The sequence below is a fragment of the Schistocerca piceifrons genome, unplaced genomic scaffold (assembly GCF_021461385.2).
Source record: "Schistocerca piceifrons isolate TAMUIC-IGC-003096 unplaced genomic scaffold, iqSchPice1.1 HiC_scaffold_608, whole genome shotgun sequence".
In the NCBI taxonomy this organism is placed as follows: Eukaryota; Metazoa; Arthropoda; class Insecta; order Orthoptera; family Acrididae; genus Schistocerca; species Schistocerca piceifrons.
The window spans coordinates 1-21,787 of record NW_025728849.1 but is presented as its reverse complement, the minus strand read 5'-3'; the positions used below and the strand labels follow the sequence as shown (position 1 = coordinate 21,787).

At 48.6% G+C, this 21,787-nt stretch overlaps 5 non-coding genes and 1 pseudogene across 5 annotated transcripts; all 6 read left to right on the top strand.

Moving 5' to 3' along the window:
* Positions 1-1,461: 1,461 nt before the first annotated feature.
* On the top strand, positions 1,462-1,581 carry LOC124762875. Its single transcript, XR_007012612.1, has one exon. It is a non-coding gene; the product is annotated as a 5S ribosomal RNA (ribosomal RNA).
* A 3,649-nt stretch (positions 1,582-5,230) lies between these two features.
* Positions 5,231-5,350, top strand: LOC124762863. Its single transcript, XR_007012601.1, has one exon. It is a non-coding gene; the product is annotated as a 5S ribosomal RNA (ribosomal RNA).
* A 3,649-nt stretch (positions 5,351-8,999) lies between these two features.
* LOC124762851 lies at positions 9,000-9,119 on the top strand. Its single transcript, XR_007012590.1, has one exon. It is a non-coding gene; the product is annotated as a 5S ribosomal RNA (ribosomal RNA).
* A 3,651-nt stretch (positions 9,120-12,770) lies between these two features.
* On the top strand, positions 12,771-12,890 carry LOC124762839. Its single transcript, XR_007012579.1, has one exon. It is a non-coding gene; the product is annotated as a 5S ribosomal RNA (ribosomal RNA).
* Positions 12,891-16,549: 3,659 nt separating this feature from the next.
* LOC124762879 lies at positions 16,550-16,670 on the top strand (annotated as a pseudogene).
* A 3,654-nt stretch (positions 16,671-20,324) lies between these two features.
* LOC124762827 lies at positions 20,325-20,444 on the top strand. The gene has a single exon (XR_007012568.1). It is a non-coding gene; the product is annotated as a 5S ribosomal RNA (ribosomal RNA).
* Positions 20,445-21,787: the final 1,343 nt, after the last annotated feature.

The following is a 21,787-nucleotide window of genomic DNA, read 5'->3' as shown; positions in this document are numbered from 1 at the left end:
CATTCATCATTTATGCACATAGATGTTCTGGCCCATATTCTCCTTTAGCCTTTGGCAAACACATAGCGAACATGCCAAAATAGGTGTATTCAAATACCATACGGGGGGAAAAAAAAAAAAAAACTTAAAATTAATTTAAATTCAATTTATAAAAAAAATCAAAGTAATGCAGTTTCTTTTTTATGTATAAAAAACCATAAACATTGAAGGGAATAACTTATATAAAGGACACTCAGTGAATAAAAGTGTTGTAACTAAGCCAAGAGACTACTAAAAGAACAATCAGAACTGAAAACGAGAAAATATACAATTTCATGTAAAGATATGTAATTGTTAAAAATTGTAAATAAAAGTTTATATACGTTTAAAAAAAAAAAAAAAAAAAAAGGTGCTGTTGGCTCCCCTTCATTTTCTCCTTTTTACGCCGCTATCCCTGCCAGCCCTCTTTTCATACTACCTTTCTTTTGCGACATACGTGCTTCCTTAAGCATTTTCAACGTGCTAGGAATGCCTTGAAAATAACGAAACACTACGAATCGACAGATGTGACCTGAAATGAGTCAGGGCCACCTACTGTTTCGTAGCAGTGCAAAACTCCACAGAAGGAAAAAAAAAAAAAAAAATGAAAATAAATGACTGTAATAAACATAACATACGATATGAATGGCCTCAGTTGGAAGAAGAATGTGCCAAGGAAGATTTCTTAAAAGTGCCTGAAGATAACAAAACGGTATGAACCGACAGATATGTTCTGAAATACGTCAGGGCTGCTTATTGTTTTGTAGCAGCGTACGACTGCAAACTTGTAAACAAAAATGTATCTTTCGTCGCTAGAAGAGAAGGATGCTTTGGCGACCCTCCTGTGCCTTGTGTCCCTGTTTTCGCACCTTTGCACAGGTCTACTGGCCGCAAACGGCGTCTCGGACACGCCCGTTAGGCCCACGGCCGTCTCGCAGATGTTTCTCGTGCTTGTGCTGTCATATGGGCCACGACCCGAGCGGCAGCGAGCGGCAGTCGAGCAAAGTCGGGACAAGTCGGGACGGAAGGGGAGAGGTGCGAATGCACTGCACAGATCACGCAAATACCTGGACGCGAGCCGCGCGGCGTGTGTCAGGTGAGGAAGCTGCCGGGGGCGCCCTCCAGCAGGACACTGCTACACCCCGCACAGCCCCCCGCCGGATAACGGGAACAAGATGCGTCGCCCGCGCCGCACGCACCAAGCGAAACGAATGACGGGCGGCGCACCGAGCAGCCGCGTGTCTCACGCAAGTGGCGGCGCGGCGCGCCCGCCAGTCCGGCAGACGCCTCTGAGACGCCGGACGCGCACTCGGCGCCGCCTTCGAGGCTCCAGCTGTTGCGGAAGGACGTGCTCTGCGTCAAATGTGTCACCGAAAACTGCGATTGTGTGTGTTGGGAGAAGAGGCAGAGGCGTCTTCTGTCGTGCGGCTACAGTATAAGGGCGCCAACGGCCATACCATGTTGAATACACCGGTTCTCGTCCGATCACCGAAGTTAAGCAACATCGGGCCCGGTTAGTACTTGGATGGGTGACCGCCTGGGAACACCGGGTGCTCGCACGCCTCGGATTCGGACCAAAATTCGGAAGAACAATCAAGAACGTCATTACAAATGCCACCTCAAAAATAACAGTAAACGGATGGACTTCCAAGTCAATAAGACTGGGAAGATCCGTCAGGCAAGGATGTCCATTATCGATGGCACTTTTCACAATAGCCCTCGACCCACTACTACGAAAACTAACAGCCGAAATCGGAGGATACACAATGGGTGCAACAAACATCGTATGCACGGCCTATGCTGACGACATGGGCATATTCATCCAAAACGAAGAAGAACTAGGAATAATCCAGCCTATCATGGAATCCTTCGAAAAGGCTTCAGGTGCCAAAACGAATCCGACGAAGACAGTGCTACTACCAATAGGCAACGGCAGACTGCGACCAGCGAGACAGTGGTACCGAGTGACAAACAACCATAGGGCACTCGGAGTGGAACTACAGCAGTGCCCTTTGAAAATGGCAGCACAAAACTGGCGCAGCGTCTTGAACACAACGAGAGGGCTCGTGAGGATACACGCGAACCGGAACCTGACGCTGAGCCAAAGAGTGCAGTTAGTAAACGAAACAATCCTGTCGAAAGCGTGGTACATGGCGCAAATACTATGTGCTCCGACGGAAATTGCGCGAGCGATAGGAAGTGCGGCGTACTACTTGCTGTGGAGGCGGGAAATCTTCAAGGTCTCCCAGGCGACGTGTTTCCTGTCAAGGGACGAAGGCGGACTTGGTCTGACTGACGTTAAGACGAAATGCGCGGCACTGCTTCTACACCGTGCGATGAAAATGGCAAACCAGAACAACAACAGTATAACGTCCAGCCTGATAAACCAATATAAACCTGAATCTGAAGAGGCTCCTGTAGACACTACGAACATACCATTCAAGTTGCGGCACATAAAACAGATGGCAATCGACAAGAGTTACATCACCGCGGTCGTTGCCAACCCACAGCAAAGAACGGCGAGGAACATCTACAGCGCTCTGAGGGGGAAGGCAAGAAAGTCCAAAATAGAGACGAGTTTTCCAGACCATGACTGGCCACAGGTCTGGAAGAATGTCTCGGAACGGACACTTCCTGAGCACGCCAGGGACACGTGGTATAAAATCATCCACAAAACAGTGCCGACAAACGAAAAACTGGCACGCATAAAAATGCGGGAATCCCCAAACTGCGAGCTCTGCAACCAGACCGACACCATCGAGCATCGTTTTGGCTGCAGAGAGAGCGGGGAAATATGGGCGGCAGCGAGAAAAATGATCGCCCACATCAACAGAACCGACGAGAGGGCGATACATGTCTCAGCTGTCACTGTCCCGGACGCGAAGCCTTTCCCCAAAGCGAAACGCCTGGCCACAATGTGGATCATCGCCATGACGGCACACGCCATCGTCACGAAACGGCAGACCGACAAGGCGCAGTTCCTCACGGACCTGTGGGAGGAACACAGGAGGGCCAAACAACGCTCCAAGTACCGAGAGACCTTCCAGAACTTCCTGCAGGTCCCGCTGGACGCCGCCTTCCGAGACGCCTTCAACACGACGTGACCGACGCCCTCCCACAACACCCACACCCCAGTCGCTGAGGACTTCGCCCAACAATCCCTCCAAAGCCCCGACGGCAAGAGTGGTGCATTGCGAAAGTGTTGTGAAAATGCGCGCAGAGTGAAAGTGGGTACGTGTAGCAGTGCCAAAGTGAGAGTGACGTGTGCCAATCATAGCCATACAGTGTCCAGTGCCCAATAGCCAAATAAAGCAGGCAAAAGGAAATGATCAGTTTTTAATTTAGTGCAAAGGATACAAGACGTGTTCCAAGGTAACAGCGAAATGTCAAACAGTGTATTTCATGTAATTAATGTGTACTCTCGCCATCTCCATTCAAGGTACGTTTTTTTTTCCCCTCTCTCTCTCTCTCTCTCTCTCTCTCTCTCTCTCTCTGTCTCTCTCTCTCTCTTCTATAATCATTTTTTTTGTTGTTGTTTTGTAGGTTTTTTTTGTGTTTGTCTGTGTTTATTCCTTTGATGTATCCGTGTGTATAGATATAGTTATATACATTTATAAAGTTCGGCGCATCATGTGCCAAAACGTTGCATACCCCTTTGCGATTTACAAAAATTCTAACTTTAGACTTTCTCTGCCCCAAATTTTCCGTGGAACTGTTGCGTCCACTCTCACACAGTACACTAAATAACTTCCCCATTCATCATTTATGCACATAGATGTTCTGGCCCATATTCTCCTTTAGCCTTTGGCAAACACATAGCGAACATGCCAAAATAGGTGTATTCAAATACCATACGGGGGAAAAAAAAAAAAACTTAAAATTAATTTAAATTCAATTTATAAAAAAAATCAAAGTAATGCAGTTTCTTTTTTATGTATAAAAAACCATAAACATTGAAGGGAAAAACTTATATAAAGGACACTCAGTGAATAAAAGTGTTGTAACTAAGCCAAGAGACTACTAAAAGAACAATCAGAACTGAAAACGAGAAAATATACAATTTCATGTAAAGATATGTAATTGTTAAAAATTGTAAATAAAAGTTTATATACGTTTAAAAAAAAAAAAAAAAAAAGGTGCTGTTGGCTCCCCTTCATTTTCTCCTTTTTACGCCGCTATCCCTGCCAGCCCTCTTTTCATACTACCTTTCTTTTGCGACAAACGTGCTTCCTTAAGCATTTTCAACGTGCTAGGAATGCCTTGAAAATAACGAAACACTACGAATCGACAGATGTGACCTGAAATGAGTCAGGGCCACCTACTGTTTCGTAGCAGTGCAAAACTCCACAGAAGGAAAAAAAAAAAAAAAAAAAATGAAAATAAATGACTGTAATAAACATAACATACGATATGAATGGCCTCAGTTGGAAGAAGAATGTGCCAAGGAAGATTTCTTAAAAGTGCCTGAAGATAACAAAACGGTATGAACCGACAGATATGTTCTGAAATACGTCAGGGCTGCTTATTGTTTTGTAGCAGCGTACGACTGCAAACTTGTAAACAAAAATGTATCTTTCGTCGCTAGAAGAGAAGGATGCTTTGGCGACCCTCCTGTGCCTTGTGTCCCTGTTTTCGCACCTTTGCACAGGTCTACTGGCCGCAAACGGCGTCTCGGACACGCCCGTTAGGCCCACGGCCGTCTCGCAGATGTTTCTCGTGCTTGTGCTGTCATATGGGCCACGACCCGAGCGGCAGCGAGCGGCAGTCGAGCAAAGTCGGGACAAGTCGGGACGGAAGGGGAGAGGTGCGAATGCACTGCACAGATCACGCAAATACCTGGACGCGAGCCGCGCGGCGTGTGTCAGGTGAGGAAGCTGCCGGGGGCGCCCTCCAGCAGGACACTGCTACACCCCGCACAGCCCCCCGCCGGATAACGGGAACAAGATGCGTCGCCCGCGCCGCACGCACCAAGCGAAACGAATGACGGGCGGCGCACCGAGCAGCCGCGTGTCTCACGCAAGTGGCGGCGCGGCGCGCCCGCCAGTCCGGCAGACGCCTCTGAGACGCCGGACGCGCACTCGGCGCCGCCTTCGAGGCTCCAGCTGTTGCGGAAGGACGTGCTCTGCGTCAAATGTGTCACCGAAAACTGCGATTGTGTGTGTTGGGAGAAGAGGCAGAGGCGTCTTCTGTCGTGCGGCTACAGTATAAGGGCGCCAACGGCCATACCATGTTGAATACACCGGTTCTCGTCCGATCACCGAAGTTAAGCAACATCGGGCCCGGTTAGTACTTGGATGGGTGACCGCCTGGGAACACCGGGTGCTCGCACGCCTCGGATTCGGACCAAAATTCGGAAGAACAATCAAGAACGTCATTACAAATGCCACCTCAAAAATAACAGTAAACGGATGGACTTCCAAGTCAATAAGACTGGGAAGATCCGTCAGGCAAGGATGTCCATTATCGATGGCACTTTTCACAATAGCCCTCGACCCACTACTACGAAAACTAACAGCCGAAATCGGAGGATACACAATGGGTGCAACAAACATCGTATGCACGGCCTATGCTGACGACATGGGCATATTCATCCAAAACGAAGAAGAACTAGGAATAATCCAGCCTATCATGGAATCCTTCGAAAAGGCTTCAGGTGCCAAAACGAATCCGACGAAGACAGTGCTACTACCAATAGGCAACGGCAGACTGCGACCAGCGAGACAGTGGTACCGAGTGACAAACAACCATAGGGCACTCGGAGTGGAACTACAGCAGTGCCCTTTGAAAATGGCAGCACAAAACTGGCGCAGCGTCTTGAACACAACGAGAGGGCTCGTGAGGATACACGCGAACCGGAACCTGACGCTGAGCCAAAGAGTGCAGTTAGTAAACGAAACAATCCTGTCGAAAGCGTGGTACATGGCGCAAATACTATGTGCTCCGACGGAAATTGCGCGAGCGATAGGAAGTGCGGCGTACTACTTGCTGTGGAGGCGGGAAATCTTCAAGGTCTCCCAGGCGACGTGTTTCCTGTCAAGGGACGAAGGCGGACTTGGTCTGACTGACGTTAAGACGAAATGCGCGGCACTGCTTCTACACCGTGCGATGAAAATGGCAAACCAGAACAACAACAGTATAACGTCCAGCCTGATAAACCAATATAAACCTGAATCTGAAGAGGCTCCTGTAGACACTACGAACATACCATTCAAGTTGCGGCACATAAAACAGATGGCAATCGACAAGAGTTACATCACCGCGGTCGTTGCCAACCCACAGCAAAGAACGGCGAGGAACATCTACAGCGCTCTGAGGGGGAAGGCAAGAAAGTCCAAAATAGAGACGAGTTTTCCAGACCATGACTGGCCACAGGTCTGGAAGAATGTCTCGGAACGGACACTTCCTGAGCACGCCAGGGACACGTGGTATAAAATCATCCACAAAACAGTGCCGACAAACGAAAAACTGGCACGCATAAAAATGCGGGAATCCCCAAACTGCGAGCTCTGCAACCAGACCGACACCATCGAGCATCGTTTTGGCTGCAGAGAGAGCGGGGAAATATGGGCGGCAGCGAGAAAAATGATCGCCCACATCAACAGAACCGACGAGAGGGCGATACATGTCTCAGCTGTCACTGTCCCGGACGCGAAGCCTTTCCCCAAAGCGAAACGCCTGGCCACAATGTGGATCATCGCCATGACGGCACACGCCATCGTCACGAAACGGCAGACCGACAAGGCGCAGTTCCTCACGGACCTGTGGGAGGAACACAGGAGGGCCAAACAACGCTCCAAGTACCGAGAGACCTTCCAGAACTTCCTGCAGGTCCCGCTGGACGCCGCCTTCCGAGACGCCTTCAACACGACGTGACCGACGCCCTCCCACAACACCCACACCCCAGTCGCTGAGGACTTCGCCCAACAATCCCTCCAAAGCCCCGACGGCAAGAGTGGTGCATTGCGAAAGTGTTGTGAAAATGCGCGCAGAGTGAAAGTGGGTACGTGTAGCAGTGCCAAAGTGAGAGTGACGTGTGCCAATCATAGCCATACAGTGTCCAGTGCCCAATAGCCAAATAAAGCAGGCAAAAGGAAATGATCAGTTTTTAATTTAGTGCAAAGGATACAAGACGTGTTCCAAGGTAACAGCGAAATGTCAAACAGTGTATTTCATGTAATTAATGTGTACTCTCGCCATCTCCATTCAAGGTACGTTTTTTTTTCCCCTCTCTCTCTCTCTCTCTCTCTCTCTCTCTCTCTCTCTGTCTCTCTCTCTCTCTTCTATAATCATTTTTTTTGTTGTTGTTTTGTAGGTTTTTTTTGTGTTTGTCTGTGTTTATTCCTTTGATGTATCCGTGTGTATAGATATAGTTATATACATTTATAAAGTTCGGCGCATCATGTGCCAAAACGTTGCATACCCCTTTGCGATTTACAAAAATTCTAACTTTAGACTTTCTCTGCCCCAAATTTTCCGTGGAACTGTTGCGTCCACTCTCACACAGTACACTAAATAACTTCCCCATTCATCATTTATGCACATAGATGTTCTGGCCCATATTCTCCTTTAGCCTTTGGCAAACACATAGCGAACATGCCAAAATAGGTGTATTCAAATACCATACGGGGGAAAAAAAAAAAAACTTAAAATTAATTTAAATTCAATTTATAAAAAAAATCAAAGTAATGCAGTTTCTTTTTTATGTATAAAAAACCATAAACATTGAAGGGAAAAACTTATATAAAGGACACTCAGTGAATAAAAGTGTTGTAACTAAGCCAAGAGACTACTAAAAGAACAATCAGAACTGAAAACGAGAAAATATACAATTTCATGTAAAGATATGTAATTGTTAAAAATTGTAAATAAAAGTTTATATACGTTTAAAAAAAAAAAAAAAAAAAGGTGCTGTTGGCTCCCCTTCATTTTCTCCTTTTTACGCCGCTATCCCTGCCAGCCCTCTTTTCATACTACCTTTCTTTTGCGACAAACGTGCTTCCTTAAGCATTTTCAACGTGCTAGGAATGCCTTGAAAATAACGAAACACTACGAATCGACAGATGTGACCTGAAATGAGTCAGGGCCACCTACTGTTTCGTAGCAGTGCAAAACTCCACAGAAGGAAAAAAAAAAAAAAAAAAAATGAAAATAAATGACTGTAATAAACATAACATACGATATGAATGGCCTCAGTTGGAAGAAGAATGTGCCAAGGAAGATTTCTTAAAAGTGCCTGAAGATAACAAAACGGTATGAACCGACAGATATGTTCTGAAATACGTCAGGGCTGCTTATTGTTTTGTAGCAGCGTACGACTGCAAACTTGTAAACAAAAATGTATCTTTCGTCGCTAGAAGAGAAGGATGCTTTGGCGACCCTCCTGTGCCTTGTGTCCCTGTTTTCGCACCTTTGCACAGGTCTACTGGCCGCAAACGGCGTCTCGGACACGCCCGTTAGGCCCACGGCCGTCTCGCAGATGTTTCTCGTGCTTGTGCTGTCATATGGGCCACGACCCGAGCGGCAGCGAGCGGCAGTCGAGCAAAGTCGGGACAAGTCGGGACGGAAGGGGAGAGGTGCGAATGCACTGCACAGATCACGCAAATACCTGGACGCGAGCCGCGCGGCGTGTGTCAGGTGAGGAAGCTGCCGGGGGCGCCCTCCAGCAGGACACTGCTACACCCCGCACAGCCCCCCGCCGGATAACGGGAACAAGATGCGTCGCCCGCGCCGCACGCACCAAGCGAAACGAATGACGGGCGGCGCACCGAGCAGCCGCGTGTCTCACGCAAGTGGCGGCGCGGCGCGCCCGCCAGTCCGGCAGACGCCTCTGAGACGCCGGACGCGCACTCGGCGCCGCCTTCGAGGCTCCAGCTGTTGCGGAAGGACGTGCTCTGCGTCAAATGTGTCACCGAAAACTGCGATTGTGTGTGTTGGGAGAAGAGGCAGAGGCGTCTTCTGTCGTGCGGCTACAGTATAAGGGCGCCAACGGCCATACCATGTTGAATACACCGGTTCTCGTCCGATCACCGAAGTTAAGCAACATCGGGCCCGGTTAGTACTTGGATGGGTGACCGCCTGGGAACACCGGGTGCTCGCACGCCTCGGATTCGGACCAAAATTCGGAAGAACAATCAAGAACGTCATTACAAATGCCACCTCAAAAATAACAGTAAACGGATGGACTTCCAAGTCAATAAGACTGGGAAGATCCGTCAGGCAAGGATGTCCATTATCGATGGCACTTTTCACAATAGCCCTCGACCCACTACTACGAAAACTAACAGCCGAAATCGGAGGATACACAATGGGTGCAACAAACATCGTATGCACGGCCTATGCTGACGACATGGGCATATTCATCCAAAACGAAGAAGAACTAGGAATAATCCAGCCTATCATGGAATCCTTCGAAAAGGCTTCAGGTGCCAAAACGAATCCGACGAAGACAGTGCTACTACCAATAGGCAACGGCAGACTGCGACCAGCGAGACAGTGGTACCGAGTGACAAACAACCATAGGGCACTCGGAGTGGAACTACAGCAGTGCCCTTTGAAAATGGCAGCACAAAACTGGCGCAGCGTCTTGAACACAACGAGAGGGCTCGTGAGGATACACGCGAACCGGAACCTGACGCTGAGCCAAAGAGTGCAGTTAGTAAACGAAACAATCCTGTCGAAAGCGTGGTACATGGCGCAAATACTATGTGCTCCGACGGAAATTGCGCGAGCGATAGGAAGTGCGGCGTACTACTTGCTGTGGAGGCGGGAAATCTTCAAGGTCTCCCAGGCGACGTGTTTCCTGTCAAGGGACGAAGGCGGACTTGGTCTGACTGACGTTAAGACGAAATGCGCGGCACTGCTTCTACACCGTGCGATGAAAATGGCAAACCAGAACAACAACAGTATAACGTCCAGCCTGATAAACCAATATAAACCTGAATCTGAAGAGGCTCCTGTAGACACTACGAACATACCATTCAAGTTGCGGCACATAAAACAGATGGCAATCGACAAGAGTTACATCACCGCGGTCGTTGCCAACCCACAGCAAAGAACGGCGAGGAACATCTACAGCGCTCTGAGGGGGAAGGCAAGAAAGTCCAAAATAGAGACGAGTTTTCCAGACCATGACTGGCCACAGGTCTGGAAGAATGTCTCGGAACGGACACTTCCTGAGCACGCCAGGGACACGTGGTATAAAATCATCCACAAAACAGTGCCGACAAACGAAAAACTGGCACGCATAAAAATGCGGGAATCCCCAAACTGCGAGCTCTGCAACCAGACCGACACCATCGAGCATCGTTTTGGCTGCAGAGAGAGCGGGGAAATATGGGCGGCAGCGAGAAAAATGATCGCCCACATCAACAGAACCGACGAGAGGGCGATACATGTCTCAGCTGTCACTGTCCCGGACGCGAAGCCTTTCCCCAAAGCGAAACGCCTGGCCACAATGTGGATCATCGCCATGACGGCACACGCCATCGTCACGAAACGGCAGACCGACAAGGCGCAGTTCCTCACGGACCTGTGGGAGGAACACAGGAGGGCCAAACAACGCTCCAAGTACCGAGAGACCTTCCAGAACTTCCTGCAGGTCCCGCTGGACGCCGCCTTCCGAGACGCCTTCAACACGACGTGACCGACGCCCTCCCACAACACCCACACCCCAGTCGCTGAGGACTTCGCCCAACAATCCCTCCAAAGCCCCGACGGCAAGAGTGGTGCATTGCGAAAGTGTTGTGAAAATGCGCGCAGAGTGAAAGTGGGTACGTGTAGCAGTGCCAAAGTGAGAGTGACGTGTGCCAATCATAGCCATACAGTGTCCAGTGCCCAATAGCCAAATAAAGCAGGCAAAAGGAAATGATCAGTTTTTAATTTAGTGCAAAGGATACAAGACGTGTTCCAAGGTAACAGCGAAATGTCAAACAGTGTATTTCATGTAATTAATGTGTACTCTCGCCATCTCCATTCAAGGTACGTTTTTTTTTCCCCTCTCTCTCTCTCTCTCTCTCTCTCTCTCTCTCTCTCTCTGTCTCTCTCTCTCTCTTCTATAATCATTTTTTTTGTTGTTGTTTTGTAGGTTTTTTTTGTGTTTGTCTGTGTTTATTCCTTTGATGTATCCGTGTGTATAGATATAGTTATATACATTTATAAAGTTCGGCGCATCATGTGCCAAAACGTTGCATACCCCTTTGCGATTTACAAAAATTCTAACTTTAGACTTTCTCTGCCCCAAATTTTCCGTGGAACTGTTGCGTCCACTCTCACACAGTACACTAAATAACTTCCCCATTCATCATTTATGCACATAGATGTTCTGGCCCATATTCTCCTTTAGCCTTTGGCAAACACATAGCGAACATGCCAAAATAGGTGTATTCAAATACCATACGGGGGAAAAAAAAAAAAACTTAAAATTAATTTAAATTCAATTTATAAAAAAAATCAAAGTAATGCAGTTTCTTTTTTATGTATAAAAAACCATAAACATTGAAGGGAAAAACTTATATAAAGGACACTCAGTGAATAAAAGTGTTGTAACTAAGCCAAGAGACTACTAAAAGAACAATCAGAACTGAAAACGAGAAAATATACAATTTCATGTAAAGATATGTAATTGTTAAAAATTGTAAATAAAAGTTTATATACGTTTAAAAAAAAAAAAAAAAAAAGGTGCTGTTGGCTCCCCTTCATTTTCTCCTTTTTACGCCGCTATCCCTGCCAGCCCTCTTTTCATACTACCTTTCTTTTGCGACAAACGTGCTTCCTTAAGCATTTTCAACGTGCTAGGAATGCCTTGAAAATAACGAAACACTACGAATCGACAGATGTGACCTGAAATGAGTCAGGGCCACCTACTGTTTCGTAGCAGTGCAAAACTCCACAGAAGGAAAAAAAAAAAAAAAAAAAATGAAAATAAATGACTGTAATAAACATAACATACGATATGAATGGCCTCAGTTGGAAGAAGAATGTGCCAAGGAAGATTTCTTAAAAGTGCCTGAAGATAACAAAACGGTATGAACCGACAGATATGTTCTGAAATACGTCAGGGCTGCTTATTGTTTTGTAGCAGCGTACGACTGCAAACTTGTAAACAAAAATGTATCTTTCGTCGCTAGAAGAGAAGGATGCTTTGGCGACCCTCCTGTGCCTTGTGTCCCTGTTTTCGCACCTTTGCACAGGTCTACTGGCCGCAAACGGCGTCTCGGACACGCCCGTTAGGCCCACGGCCGTCTCGCAGATGTTTCTCGTGCTTGTGCTGTCATATGGGCCACGACCCGAGCGGCAGCGAGCGGCAGTCGAGCAAAGTCGGGACAAGTCGGGACGGAAGGGGAGAGGTGCGAATGCACTGCACAGATCACGCAAATACCTGGACGCGAGCCGCGCGGCGTGTGTCAGGTGAGGAAGCTGCCGGGGGCGCCCTCCAGCAGGACACTGCTACACCCCGCACAGCCCCCCGCCGGATAACGGGAACAAGATGCGTCGCCCGCGCCGCACGCACCAAGCGAAACGAATGACGGGCGGCGCACCGAGCAGCCGCGTGTCTCACGCAAGTGGCGGCGCGGCGCGCCCGCCAGTCCGGCAGACGCCTCTGAGACGCCGGACGCGCACTCGGCGCCGCCTTCGAGGCTCCAGCTGTTGCGGAAGGACGTGCTCTGCGTCAAATGTGTCACCGAAAACTGCGATTGTGTGTGTTGGGAGAAGAGGCAGAGGCGTCTTCTGTCGTGCGGCTACAGTATAAGGGCGCCAACGGCCATACCATGTTGAATACACCGGTTCTCGTCCGATCACCGAAGTTAAGCAACATCGGGCCCGGTTAGTACTTGGATGGGTGACCGCCTGGGAACACCGGGTGCTCGCACGCCTCGGATTCGGACCAAAATTCGGAAGAACAATCAAGAACGTCATTACAAATGCCACCTCAAAAATAACAGTAAACGGATGGACTTCCAAGTCAATAAGACTGGGAAGATCCGTCAGGCAAGGATGTCCATTATCGATGGCACTTTTCACAATAGCCCTCGACCCACTACTACGAAAACTAACAGCCGAAATCGGAGGATACACAATGGGTGCAACAAACATCGTATGCACGGCCTATGCTGACGACATGGGCATATTCATCCAAAACGAAGAAGAACTAGGAATAATCCAGCCTATCATGGAATCCTTCGAAAAGGCTTCAGGTGCCAAAACGAATCCGACGAAGACAGTGCTACTACCAATAGGCAACGGCAGACTGCGACCAGCGAGACAGTGGTACCGAGTGACAAACAACCATAGGGCACTCGGAGTGGAACTACAGCAGTGCCCTTTGAAAATGGCAGCACAAAACTGGCGCAGCGTCTTGAACACAACGAGAGGGCTCGTGAGGATACACGCGAACCGGAACCTGACGCTGAGCCAAAGAGTGCAGTTAGTAAACGAAACAATCCTGTCGAAAGCGTGGTACATGGCGCAAATACTATGTGCTCCGACGGAAATTGCGCGAGCGATAGGAAGTGCGGCGTACTACTTGCTGTGGAGGCGGGAAATCTTCAAGGTCTCCCAGGCGACGTGTTTCCTGTCAAGGGACGAAGGCGGACTTGGTCTGACTGACGTTAAGACGAAATGCGCGGCACTGCTTCTACACCGTGCGATGAAAATGGCAAACCAGAACAACAACAGTATAACGTCCAGCCTGATAAACCAATATAAACCTGAATCTGAAGAGGCTCCTGTAGACACTACGAACATACCATTCAAGTTGCGGCACATAAAACAGATGGCAATCGACAAGAGTTACATCACCGCGGTCGTTGCCAACCCACAGCAAAGAACGGCGAGGAACATCTACAGCGCTCTGAGGGGGAAGGCAAGAAAGTCCAAAATAGAGACGAGTTTTCCAGACCATGACTGGCCACAGGTCTGGAAGAATGTCTCGGAACGGACACTTCCTGAGCACGCCAGGGACACGTGGTATAAAATCATCCACAAAACAGTGCCGACAAACGAAAAACTGGCACGCATAAAAATGCGGGAAATCCCCAAACTGCGAGCTCTGCAACCAGACCGACACCATCGAGCATCGTTTTGGCTGCAGAGAGAGCGGGGAAATATGGGCGGCAGCGAGAAAAATGATCGCCCCACATCAACAGAACCGACGAGAGGGCGATACATGTCTCAGCTGTCACTGTCCCGGACGCGAAGCCTTTCCCCAAAGCGAAACGCCTGGCCACAATGTGGATCATCGCCATGACGGCACACGCCATCGTCACGAAACGGCAGACCGACAAGCGCAGTTCCTCACGGACCTGTGGGAGGAACACAGGGAGGGCCAAACAACGCTCCAAGTACCGAGAGACCTTCCAGAACTTCCTGCAGGTCCCGCTGGACGCCGCCTTCCGAGACGCCTTCAACACGACGTGACCGACGCCCTCCCACAACACCCACACCCCAGTCGCTGAGGGACTTCGCCCAACAATCCCTCCAAAGCCCCGACGGCAAGAGTGGTGCATTGCGAAAGTGTTGTGAAAATGCGCGCAGAGTGAAAGTGGGTACGTGTAGCAGTGCCAAAGTGAGAGTGACGTGTGCCAATCATAGCCATACAGTGTCCAGTGCCCAATAGCCAAATAAAGCAGGCAAAAGGAAATGATCAGTTTTTAATTTAGTGCAAAGGATACAAGACGTGTTCCAAGGTAACAGCGAAATGTCAAACAGTGTATTTCATGTAATTAATGTGTACTCTCGCCATCTCCATTCAAGGTACGTTTTTTTTTCCCCTCTCTCTCTCTCCTCTCTCTCTCTCTCTCTCTCTCTCTGTCTCTCTCTCTCTCTTCTATAATCATTTTTTTTGTTGTTGTTTTGTAGGTTTTTTTTGTGTTTGTCTGTGTTTATTCCTTTGATGTATCCGTGTGTATAGATATAGTTATATACATTTATAAAGTTCGGCGCATCATGTGCCAAAACGTTGCATACCCCTTTGCGATTTACAAAAATTCTAACTTTAGACTTTCTCTGCCCCAAATTTTCCGTGGAACTGTTGCGTCCACTCTCACACAGTACACTAAATAACTTCCCCATTCATCATTTATGCACATAGATGTTCTGGCCCATATTCTCCTTTAGCCTTTGGCAAACACATAGCGAACATGCCAAAATAGGTGTATTCAAATACCATACGGGGGAAAAAAAAAAAAACTTAAAATTAATTTAAATTCAATTTATAAAAAAAATCAAAGTAATGCAGTTTCTTTTTTATGTATAAAAAACCATAAACATTGAAGGGAAAAACTTATATAAAGGACACTCAGTGAATAAAAGTGTTGTAACTAAGCCAAGAGACTACTAAAAGAACAATCAGAACTGAAAACGAGAAAATATACAATTTCATGTAAAGATATGTAATTGTTAAAAATTGTAAATAAAAGTTTATATACGTTTAAAAAAAAAAAAAAAAAAAAGGTGCTGTTGGCTCCCCTTCATTTTCTCCTTTTTACGCCGCTATCCCTGCCAGCCCTCTTTTCATACTACCTTTCTTTTGCGACAAACGTGCTTCCTTAAGCATTTTCAACGTGCTAGGAATGCCTTGAAAATAACGAAACACTACGAATCGACAGATGTGACCTGAAATGAGTCAGGGCCACCTACTGTTTTCGTAGCAGTGCAAAACTCCACAGAAGGAAAAAAAAAAAAAAAAAAAATGAAAATAAATGACTGTAATAAACATAACATACGATATGAATGGCCTCAGTTGGAAGAAGAATGTGCCAAGGAAGATTTCTTAAAAGTGCCTGAAGATAACAAAACGGTATGAACCGGACAGATATGTTCTGAAATACGTCAGGGCTGCTTATTGTTTTGTAGCAGCGTACGACTGCAAACTTGTAAACAAAAATGTATCTTTCGTCGCTAGAAGAGAAGGATGCTTTGGCGACCCTCCTGTGCCTTGTGTCCCTGTTTTCGCACCTTTGCACAGGTCTACTGGCCGCAAACGGCGTCTCGGACACGCCCGTTAGGCCCACGGCCGTCTCGCAGATTGTTTCTCGTGCTTGTGCTGTCATATGGGCCACGACCCGAGCGGCAGCGAGCGGCAGTCGAGCAAAGTCGGGACAAGTCGGGACGGAAGGGGAGAGGTGCGAATGCACTGCACAGATCACGCAAATACCTGGACGCGAGCCGCGCGGCGTGTGTCAGGTGAGGAAGCTGCCGGGGGGCGCCCTCCAGCAGGACACTGCTACACCCCGCACAGCCCCCCGCCGGATAACGGGAACAAGATGCGTCGCCCGCGCCGCACGCACCAAGCGAAACGAATGACGGGCGGCGCACCGAGCAGCCGCGTGTCTCACGCAAGTGGCGGCGCGGCGCGCCCCGCCAGTCCGGCAGACGCCTCTGAGACGCCGGACGCGCACTCGGCGCCGCCTTCGAGGCTCCAGCTGTTGCGGAAGGACGTGCTCTGCGTCAAATGTGTCACCGAAAACTGCGATTGTGTGTGTTGGGAGAAGAGGCAGAGGCGTCTTCTGTCGTGCGGCTACAGTATAAGGGCGCCAACGGCCATACCATGTTGAATACACCGGTTCTCGTCCGATCACCGAAGTTAAGCAACATCGGGCCCGGTTAGTACTTGGATGGGGTGACCGCCTGGGAACACCGGGTGCTCGCACGCCTCGGATTCGGACCAAAATTCGGAAGAACAATCAAGAACGTCATTACAAATGCCACCTCAAAAATAACAGTAAACGGATGGACTTCCAAGTCAATAAGACTGGGAAGATCCGTCAGGCAAGGATGTCCATTATCGATGGCACTTTTCACAATAGCCCTCGACCCACTACTACGAAAACTAACAGCCGAAATCGGAGGATACACAATGGGTGCAACAAACATCGTATGCACGGCCTATGCTGACGACATGGGCATATTCATCCAAAACGAAGAAGAACTAGGAATAATCCAGCCTATCATGGAATCCTTCGAAAAGGCTTCAGGTGCCAAAACGAATCCGACGAAGACAGTGCTACTACCAATAGGCAACGGCAGACTGCGACCAGCGAGACAGTGGTACCGAGTGACAAACAACCATAGGGCACTCGGAGTGGAACTACAGCAGTGCCCTTTGAAAATGGCAGCACAAAACTGGCGCAGCGTCTTGAACACAACGAGAGGGCTCGTGAGGATACACGCGAACCGGAACCTGACGCTGAGCCAAAGAGTGCAGTTAGTAAACGAAACAATCCTGTCGAAAGCGTGGTACATGGCGCAAATACTATGTGCTCCGACGGAAATTGCGCGAGCGATAGGAAGTGCGGCGTACTACTTGCTGTGGAGGCGGGAAATCTTCAAGGTCTCCAGGCGACGTGTTTCCTGTCAAGGGACGAAGGCGGGACTTGGTCTGACTGACGTTAAGACGAAATGCGCGGCACTGCTTCTACACCGTGCGATGAAAATGGCAAACCAGAACAACAACAGTATAACGTCCAGCCTGATAAACCAATATAAACCTGAATCTGAAGAGGCTCCTGTAGACACTACGAACATACCATTCAAGTTGCGGCACATAAAACAGATGGCAATCGACAAGAGTTACATCACCGCGGTCGTTGCCAACCCACAGCAAAGAACGGCGAGGAACATCTACAGCGCTCTGAGGGGGAAGGCAAGAAAGTCCAAAATAGAGACGAGTTTTCCAGACCATGACTGGCCACAGGTCTGGAAGAATGTCTCGGAACGGACACTTCCTGAGCCACGCCAGGGACACGTGGTATAAAATCATCCACAAAACAGTGCCGACAAACGAAAAACTGGCACGCATAAAAATGCGGGAATCCCCAAACTGCGAGCTCTGCAACCAGACCGACACCATCGAGCATCGTTTTGGCTGCAGAGAGAGCGGGGAAATATGGGCGGCAGCGAGAAAAATGATCGCCCACATCAACAGAACCGACGAGAGGGCGATACATGTCTCAGCTGTCACTGTCCCGGACGCGAAGCCTTTCCCCAAAGCGAAACGCCTGGCCACAATGTGGATCATCGCCATGACGGCACACGCCATCGTCACGAAACGGCAGACCGACAAGGCGCAGTTCCTCACGGACCTGTGGGAGGAACACAGGAGGGCCAAACAACGCTCCAAGTACCGAGAGACCTTCCAGAACTTCCTGCAGGTCCCGCTGGACGCCGCCTTCCGAGACGCCTTCAACACGACGTGACCGACGCCCTCCCACAACACCCACACCCCAGTCGCTGAGGACTTCGCCCAACAATCCCTCCAAAGCCCCGACGGCAAGAGTGGTGCATTGCGAAAGTGTTGTGAAAATGCGCGCAGAGTGAAAGTGGGTACGTGTAGCAGTGCCAAAGTGAGAGTGACGTGTGCCAATCATAGCCATACAGTGTCCAGTGCCCAATAGCCAAATAAAGCAGGCAAAAGGAAATGATCAGTTTTTAATTTAGTGCAAAGGATACAAGACGTGTTCCAAGGTAACAGCGAAATGTCAAACAGTGTATTTCATGTAATTAATGTGTACTCTCGCCATCTCCATTCAAGGTACGTTTTTTTTTCCCCTCTCTCTCTCTCTCTCTCTCTCTCTCTCTCTCTCTCTGTCTCTCTCTCTCTCTTCTATAATCATTTTTTTGTTGTTGTTTTGTAGGTTTTTTTTGTGTTTGTCTGTGTTTATTCCTTTGATGTATCCGTGTGTATAGATATAGTTATATACATTTATAAAGTTCGGCGCATCATGTGCCAAAACGTTGCATACCCCTTTGCGATTTACAAAAATTCTAACTTTAGACTTTCTCTGCCCCAAATTTTCCGTGGAACTGTTGCGTCCACTCTCACACAGTACACTAAATAACTTCCCCATTCATCATTTATGCACATAGATGTTCTGGCCCATATTCTCCTTTAGCCTTTGGCAAACACATAGCGAACATGCCAAAATAGGTGTATTCAAATACCATACGGGGGAAAAAAAAAAAAAACTTAAAATTAATTTAAATTCAATTTATAAAAAAAATCAAAGTAATGCAGTTTCTTTTTTATGTATAAAAAAACCATAAACATTGAAGGGAAAAACTTATATAAAGGACACTCAGTGAATAAAAGTGTTGTAACTAAGCCAAGAGACTACTAAAAGAACAATCAGAACTGAAAACGAGAAAAATATACAATTTCATGTAAAGATATGTAATTGTTAAAAATTGTAAATAAAAGTTTATATACGTTTAAAAAAAAAAAAAAAAAAAGGTGCTGTTGGGCTCCCCTTCATTTTCTCCTTTTTACGCCGCTATCCCTGCCAGCCCTCTTTTCATACTACCTTTCTTTTGCGACAAACGTGCTTCCTTAAGCATTTTCAACGTGCTAGGAATGCCTTGAAAATAACGAAACACTACGAATCGACAGATGTGACCTGAAATGAGTCAGGGCCACCTACTGTTTCGTAGCAGTGCAAAACTCCACAGAAGGAAAAAAAAAAAAAAAAAAATGAAAATAAATGACTGTAATAAACATAACATACGATATGAATGGCCTCAGTTGGAAGAAGAATGTGCCAAGGAAGATTTCTTAAAAGTGCCTGAAGATAACAAAACGGTATGAACCGACAGATATGTTCTGAAATACGTCAGGGCTGCTTATTGTTTTGTAGCAGCGTACGACTGCAAACTTGTAAACAAAAATGTATCTTTCGTCGCTAGAAGAGAAGGATGCTTTGGCGACCCTCCTGTGGCCTTGTGTCCCTGTTTTCGCACCTTTGCACAGGTCTACTGGCCGCAAACGGCGTCTCGGACACGCCCGTTAGGCCCACGGCCGTCTCGCAGATGTTTCTCGTGCTTGTGCTGTCATATGGGCCACGACCCGAGCGGCAGCGAGCGGCAGTCGAGCAAAGTCGGGACAAGTCGGGACGGAAGGGGAGAGGTGCGAATGCACTGCACAGATCACGCAAATACCTGGACGCGAGCCGCGCGGCGTGTGTCAGGTGAGGAAGCTGCCGGGGGCGCCCTCCAGCAGGACACTGCTACACCCCGCACAGCCCCCCGCCGGATAACGGGAACAAGATGCGTCGCCCGCGCCGCACGCACCAAGCGAAACGAATGACGGGCGGCGCACCGAGCAGCCGCGTGTCTCACGCAAGTGGCGGCGCGGGCGCGCCCGCCAGTCCGGCAGACGCCTCTGAGACGCCGGACGCGCACTCGGCGCCGCCTTCGAGGCTCCAGCTGTTGCGGAAGGACGTGCTCTGCGTCAAATGTGTCACCGAAAACTGCGATTGTGTGTGTTGGGAGAAGAGGCAGAGGCGTCTTCTGTCGTGCGGCTACAGTATAAGGGCGCCAACGGCCATACCATGTTGAATACACCGGTTCTCGTCCGATCACCGAAGTTAAGCAACATCGGGCCCGGTTAGTACTTGGATGGGTGACCGCCTGGGAACACCGGGTGCTCGCACGCCTCGGATTCGGACCAAAATTCGGAAGAACAATCAAGAACGTCATTACAAATGCCACCTTCAAAAATAACAGTAAACGGATGGACTTCCAAGTCAATAAGACTGGGAAGATCCGTCAGGCAAGGATGTCCATTATCGATGGCACTTTTCACAATAGCCCTCGACCCACTACTACGAAAACTAACAGCCGAAATCGGAGGATACACAATGGGTGCAACAAACATCGTATGCACGGCCTATGTTGACGACATGGGCATATTCATCCAAAACGAAGAAGAACTAGGAATAATCCAGCCTATCATGGAATCCTTCGAAAAGGCTTCAGGTGCCAAAACGAATCCGACGAAGACAGTGCTACTACCAATAGGCAACGGCAGACTGCGACCAGCGAGACAGTGGTACCGAGTGACAAACAACCATAGGGCACTCGGAGTGGAACTACAGCAGTGCCCTTTGAAAATGGCAGCACAAAACTGGCGCAGCGTCTTGAACACAACGAGAGGGCTCGTGAGGATACACGCGAACCGGAACCTGACGCTGAGCCAAAGAGTGCAGTTAGTAAACGAAACAATCCTGTCGAAAGCGTGGTACATGGCGCAAATACTATGTGCTCCGACGGAAATTGCGCGAGCGATAGGAAGTGCGGCGTACTACTTGCTGTGGAGGCGGGAAATCTTCAAGGTCTCCCAGGCGACGTGTTTCCTGTCAAGGGACGAAGGCGGACTTGGTCTGACTGACGTTAAGACGAAATGCGCGGCACTGCTTCTACACCCGTGCGATGAAAATGGCAAACCAGAACAACAACAGTATAACGTCCAGCCTGATAAACCAATATAAACCTGAATCTGAAGAGGCTCCTGTAGACACTACGAACATACCATTCAAGTTGCGGCACATAAAACAGATGGCAATCGACAAGAGTTACATCACCGCGGTCGTTGCCAACCCACAGCAAAGAACGGCGAGGAACATCTACAGCGCTCTGAGGGGGAAGGCAAGAAAGTCCAAAATAGAGACGAGTTTTCCAGACCATGACTGGCCACAGGTCTGGAAGAATGTCTCGGAACGGACACTTCCTGAGCACGCCAGGGACACGTGGTATAAAATCATCCACAAAACAGTGCCGACAAACGAAAAACTGGCACGCATAAAAATGCGGGAATCCCCAAACTGCGAGCCTCTGCAACCAGACCGACACCATCGAGCATCGTTTTGGCTGCAGAGAGAGCGGGGAAATATGGGCGGCAGCGAGAAAAATGATCGCCCACATCAACAGAACCGACGAGAGGGCGATACATGTCTCAGCTGTCACTGTCCCGGACGCGAAGCCTTTCCCCAAAGCGAAA